Raw genomic sequence first — 6,053 nt, forward strand, 5'->3', positions numbered from 1 at the left:
TTACTGAAGACCGGTGAGTGCCCTCAGCATTTTTTCTTATGTGTATTTTACTATAAATATATCTATCGATAGAGATATTTATAGATAGTAGATACGATAAATTATAGATAGATCTATCCCTTATCTATCTGTCTGTGTGTGTAAGGGCTCCTACTCACTTGTGAGCAACTCGGATGAGTCTCGTATGTTGAAAACCTAGCTCTGCACCAGACACTCAGATCAGAGCGTGCAGCCGCATAGGAATACATGCAGCCGTACGCTCCGCTCCTCTGTACCAGGTGCAGTGCCGGGTATTGCCGTGCGAGACTCATTCGAGTCTCGCGTATGAGCCCTAAACATTCTTCAATGGCGTATATAAATGAAGCAGTTGGACAAGAAATGACATCACCATTTTTTTTGTTGTATATCTGTATTGAGCTTACAAAAATACACAAATCCACATGACAAAAACGCATGGAAAAACGCAGGTGACCTGCCATTGACCTCAGGTGCAGATTTTACCTGCGTCAAATCCTGACCGTGGAAACATACCCTCAGAAAATGGAGACAAGTGAAAAAATATGCTTTTTCTTCAACAAATTTCTGATTTTTTTCACTACTGAAAAAATGTAATGAAAAAACATTATAGGTTTAGTAGCTGCTTGATCATATGGACCACAAGAATCATATTGCAAGGTTAGTGTTACACTATAGTGAACATGGTAAATACACAAAATAATTGTGGAATTTCAATGCACTTGGATTTCTTGCTTCCCAGTACATGATAAAATGAATGGGGCGATTCAAAATTACAATCCGGACCACAAAAAAAAAAAAGTCATCAGGAGGCTGTGGGGCTGGAAAAATACAGTTATGGCTCTTGGAAGAAGAGGAAAAACATGAAGGGGATAATGAAATTGAGTGCAGGGGAAGGGGTTAAAAGCCATGGCTCCCAGCAGCACAGCTCCGTGTATACCACACAGAACAAGCACCGACTATTTGTAGCGAATCATCTAGTCGGAGTGTTGTGTGCACAGGGAAGCCGGCTTGTGGAAACAGGCTAGTAGCCGCCCGCCATTGGCGCGTGTGCCACAAGATGCAGCAAATGGCGCTCAGCCTGGGCTGCTGGCACATGTGCATGGCCTCGGAGTAGGCGGCTGCCATCACAGTAAACACCTCACGGTCTCCATAGCTTTTACACTTGCCCACTTAGTAGCATAGCCTCACAGCGTATGATACATAGTATGAATGGTTTTCGTCTCCATTAAGCTGGAGCCGCCTTTGCAGGTTTACCAAACACACCAGGTCATTGCAGGCTGGCAGCCATTACACCAGGGCGGCAGCACAGTGCGCGCCTTTTTCCCTCATTCACTCGGCCGGGCGGCCACGCAAAAAATCTCCCCTACCCAGCGCGCCTCAGTCTCCTCCTATTTCCCTTCCAGACGGAGCCACCCACGTGTCAAAGCTCGACCAATCAGGTGAAACGCAGAGCGCGATCCGGATTTGACCGGTCGGAATCCGGACCGGGTATAAAAGCCGAAAGCGGCGCCGGGATTCATTTCATTCGCTGGAAGAGACAACTGTGCAGTTAACAGTCGGTGTTTGTGTGAGCGGCTAAAACCTTGACAATGCCCAAAAGAAAGGTGAGGCTAATGCGGCGTATCGGTTGTTATAGCATAGAGACGGTAGCGACGATCCCGGAACGGCTGAAGAAAACGACCGCTACCATAATGGCGGCGCCTGGAGTCGTACTTCTCGTGGGCAAGGTAGTAGTGCGACATCTAGGCTGGTGGCTACCCGCTGGAATACACCGATCACCGTGCCGTTACTAGCATTATGCGAGGCAGCTGTACGTTAATTAAGCAGCCGTTTAAACTGTAAAGGGCGGGAAGTGCAGGAGGGGGCGGGGCTTCCGCCAAAACAACGGCGCGAAGCTGCACGAAGGGAGGAGCCGCCAACGGCTGGTAACGAGGGAGGGGACCGAGTCCTGCAGGAAAGTGGCGGGACCGCCAGCTCATGTGCCCCCGGCTCCCGTTATGAGCGCCTCCGTCACGTGGTAAGCTGGGCGCCGCCTGTGGAGCTTGCAGCTCCGTATTCCAATTCTGTTGCTTCATAGCAGAAGACCTTCACATAAATTTGGAGGTTACATGGCAGTGTCTTGTGCTGCCATGTCCCATGGGCTTCTGCGGTTCCTCGATGTGCCCATGAGTGTCACTGGCTGTTCTCCACACACCACTATGGCGATTCTTGGGGGGGGGGCGGGGAATTGGGGTCGGTCCAAGTCATGGTGAATGACCGCAGCCTATTGCTACTGAACAATTACCATTGTACAGGTTAGAAATCCTGGTCAGGTCTGACATACAAACTATGCAGTGGGGTCTTTTTGGGAGGGGTGGTATTCCGTTAGATCTGAAGTTTATTCATTTAACAAAAGTATACATTTCTTTAGGTGTTTTAATACAAAATAAAAAAAGATTGCTGTGGTGCATACAGCCTGTACGCCTTTTATTTGCATAGGACAATGACAAATTGCACAAACACTCAAATTTTATGTATCCTTCCATAGTCACTGGGTAATTTGTCATCCATATACACTATCTCTAATCTGCTTTCACACCATGTGTTGCCACAAACAGGCCAATTTTATATTCATTGACTTAAAGGAAACCTGTCACCTCCATCATGGAAGTTTAGCTAAGGCTACTTTCTCACTAGCGTCGTTTGGAATATGTTGCAGTGTCGTTTAGGAGAAAAAATGCATCCTGCAAAGTTGTCTGCAGGATGCGTTTTTTGTACCCATAGACTTAAATTAGCGACGCATTGCCACATGTCGTGCGATGGATGCGTCGTGTTTTGGCGGACCGTTGGCACAAAAAAACGTTACATGTAACTTTTTGTGCATTGTGGCAGGAACTCCTCCCCGGACATTACAATGGGGCAGCAGATGCATCGAAAAACTGCATCCGCTACCCCTGTTGTGCTACTTACCACACTGTACGTCGGGCCGACTGTTTGCGACGGCCCGTACCGATGGACTAGTGTAAAAGTAGCCTAGGGCCACCGGCATTAGGGGCTTATCTACAGCATTCTGTAATGCTGTAGAGAAGCCCCTGATGTAATCTTTAAAGATGAGAAAGAGGTTATATTATACTCACCCAGGGGCGTTCCCCGCTGCGGTCCGATGGGTGTTGCGGTTCAGGGCCTCTCGTCTTCATAGGATGACGTCCTCTTCTTGTGTTCACGCTCCGGCGCAGGCATACTTTGTCTGCCCTGTTGAGGGCAGAGCAAAGTACTGCAGTGCGCAGGCGCCGGGCCTCTCTGACCTTTTCCGGCACCTGCGCACTGCAGTACTTTGCTCTGCCCTCAACAGGACAGACAAAGGCGGCTCCTGCACAGGCGTAGACAGGAAGCAAAGACGTCATCGTATGAAGATTGGGGGGGGGGGGGGCACTGGACCACGACACCCATCGGATCGGACCGCCCCTGGGTGATTATAATCTAACTTGTATTTCTTATCTTTCAGGTTACATCAGGGCTGTAGATAAGCCCCTGATGGCGGTGGCTGTAGCTTATAGGCCAAAAAATGGGGGTGACATTCACTTTAATTCCTGTACTAGCCTCATCATTTTTTTTTTTTTTTTAAATAAATGGATTGGTGAGTGTCAGGTAAAATAATTGCAGATATGTGCCTCTCACCTAGGTTATTGCATTTTGCAGGCTGATGGAGACTCCAAAGCAGAGAAAAGCAAAAGAGATGAGGTGAGCTGTACTGTGGTTGAAAATGTAGGCACTTGCATACAGGTCTATAGATGTCCAAGTACTTGATTTGTTTTTGGTGGGGGGGGGGGTGGAGAGAATATTCTAACCACATGCTCAAATGCATTACTAGTCAACATCCTAGGTAAATGTAATGGCTAATTAAGTTTTTATTTGTATTTAGCCACAGAGAAGATCTGCTCGTTTATCTGCTGTAAGTATTTGTCTTTATTTTCTTTATTCATTTTTCCATATAATAGGCTCCCTTTACACTAGTTTGTTTTGCTTTCCAGAAACCTGCCCCTCCAAAGGCAGAGCCAAAACCCAAAAAGCCACCAGCACCAAAGGCAAGTAGACCACTTCTCTTGAATATAGCATTTATTTTCTGAAATGCAGGCTGTATTTTTGTGTGAAAAAAATGCTGAGAATTATGCTGCAGACTCGTTTTGAAGGTTCAATTCTGCAAGGGAAAAAAGCATGCGATTTCAGAAATCCTCCTTCACTTTACTGTTCATGTGGGATTTTTCTGCCAATAAATGCAACTGGTGAACAAGCTCTAATGTTGAGCTATAAGGAGGGGGTCCCATTTTTACTTCCGCAGTCAGTAAGGTGACTATGATGATCTAAATAACCGTTAATAAAGTACCTTCTATGGACAGAACAGTTTTATTTCATAAGATTAGTATCTACACAAGCTTAGTCTCGCATAAGAACTCAATTTGATCAGGGCCCTCGCACCTTGGTATCTGAATCATGGAAAATCAAAAGTATAGCACAATAAATGTATTTGTCATAACCAAAACATAATGCATTAAAGTGAACAACTCAGATGCAAGAAAAAAACATACAAAGCTATGCTATACCAAAATAGGTGGACCCTATAAATAGGTGTGTTGTCAGCCGTAGTGAAGTAATAAAAAAAAAAAATGGAGGGTAAAAAAGTGACACATTTACCCCTGAGGAAGACACTCGTGCAGTGTCAATACGCGTGGGGCACTTCCCTCTGATGGAGACCCTGAGTTGCCACAGCCTTATCCATTGATCACACTGGCAGGTTCTCCACTTGGTAATTATTTCATGATCTAGTACTAGGGCCATTTCTCCACACTTGAGCTGTGGGTTTTTTTTTTTTTTTAACCCCCCATTTATTGTCTTCATCATCTTTATTGTGCTATGTGAGTCCCTTCAGGAGGGACCATTTTTGGTTTTGAGCGTTTGTGCCTATTGGAATTTTTTAAATGATTTTTATTGTGTGGCCTATGTTTGTACTTTTTTGGCTCCAACAAAGTGTTATTCAGCTCAGCTGGGAAGCCCACTCAGTGCACAGGTAACTGTGTGAACTGATGCTGCAAGCATATATACAGATGTAAAGCTGGAGTCACACTAAACGACTTACCAACGATCACGACCAGCGATACGACCTGGCCGTGATCGTTGGTAAGTCGTCGTGTGGTTGCTGGGGAGCTGTCACAGACGGCTCTCCAGCGACCAACGATCGGGGGGAACGACTTCGGCATCGTTGAAACTGTCTTCAACGATGCTGAAGTCCCCCCTGCAGCACCCGGGTAAACATCGGGTTACTAAGTGCAGGGCCGCGCTTAGTAACCCGATATATACCCTGGTTACCATTGTAAAAGTTAAAAAAACAGTACATACTCACATTCTGATGTCTGTCATGTCCCCCGCCGGCATCCACAGGGTTAAAACTGCTTTCGGCAGGAGCGCTGCTAATGCACGCTCTGCTGCCGAGAGCTTCCCTGCACTGAATGTGTCAGCGCCAGCAGTAACAGCGGTGACGTCACAGCTGTGCTCTGCTTTACGGCCGGCACTGACAGTCAGTGCAGGGAAGCTCTCGGCAGCAGCACGTGCATTAGCAGCGCTCCTGCCGAAAGCAGTTTTAACCCTGTGGACGCCAGGGGACGTGACAGACATCAGAATGTGAGTATGTAGTGTTTTGTTTTTTTTTTTGTTGTTTTTTTTTTTTTAACTTTTACAATGGTAACCAGGGTAAATATCGGGTTACTAAGTGCGGCCCTGCGCTTAGTAACCCGATATTTACCCTGGTTACAAGTGAACACATCGCTGGATCGGCGTCACACACGCCGATCCAGCGATGACAGCGGGTGATCAGCGACGAAAAAATGGTCCTGATCATTCCCCAACGATCTCCCAGCAGGGGCCTGATCGTTGGTCGCAGTCACACATAACGAGATCGTTAGCGGGATCGTTGCTACATCACCAAAAGCGTGACGTTGCAACTATATCGTTAACGATATCGTTATGTGTGACTCAGCCTTAAGTGAGCTGGTGTGCCACTC

The 6,053-nt window shown here is 46.6% G+C and overlaps 1 long non-coding RNA gene across 1 annotated transcript; it reads left to right on the forward strand.

Moving 5' to 3' along the window:
- The first annotated feature begins 1,297 nt into the window (after window positions 1-1,297).
- On the forward strand, window positions 1,298-4,128 carry LOC143815925 (uncharacterized). Its single transcript, XR_013223848.1, has 4 exons — window positions 1,298-1,622; window positions 3,697-3,738; window positions 3,920-3,949; window positions 4,029-4,128. It is a non-coding gene; the product is annotated as an uncharacterized LOC143815925 (long non-coding RNA).
- The last annotated feature ends 1,925 nt before the right edge of the window (window positions 4,129-6,053 follow it).

Source organism: Ranitomeya variabilis, chromosome 3 (genome assembly GCF_051348905.1).
Source record: "Ranitomeya variabilis isolate aRanVar5 chromosome 3, aRanVar5.hap1, whole genome shotgun sequence".
Classification (NCBI taxonomy): Eukaryota; Metazoa; Chordata; class Amphibia; order Anura; family Dendrobatidae; genus Ranitomeya; species Ranitomeya variabilis.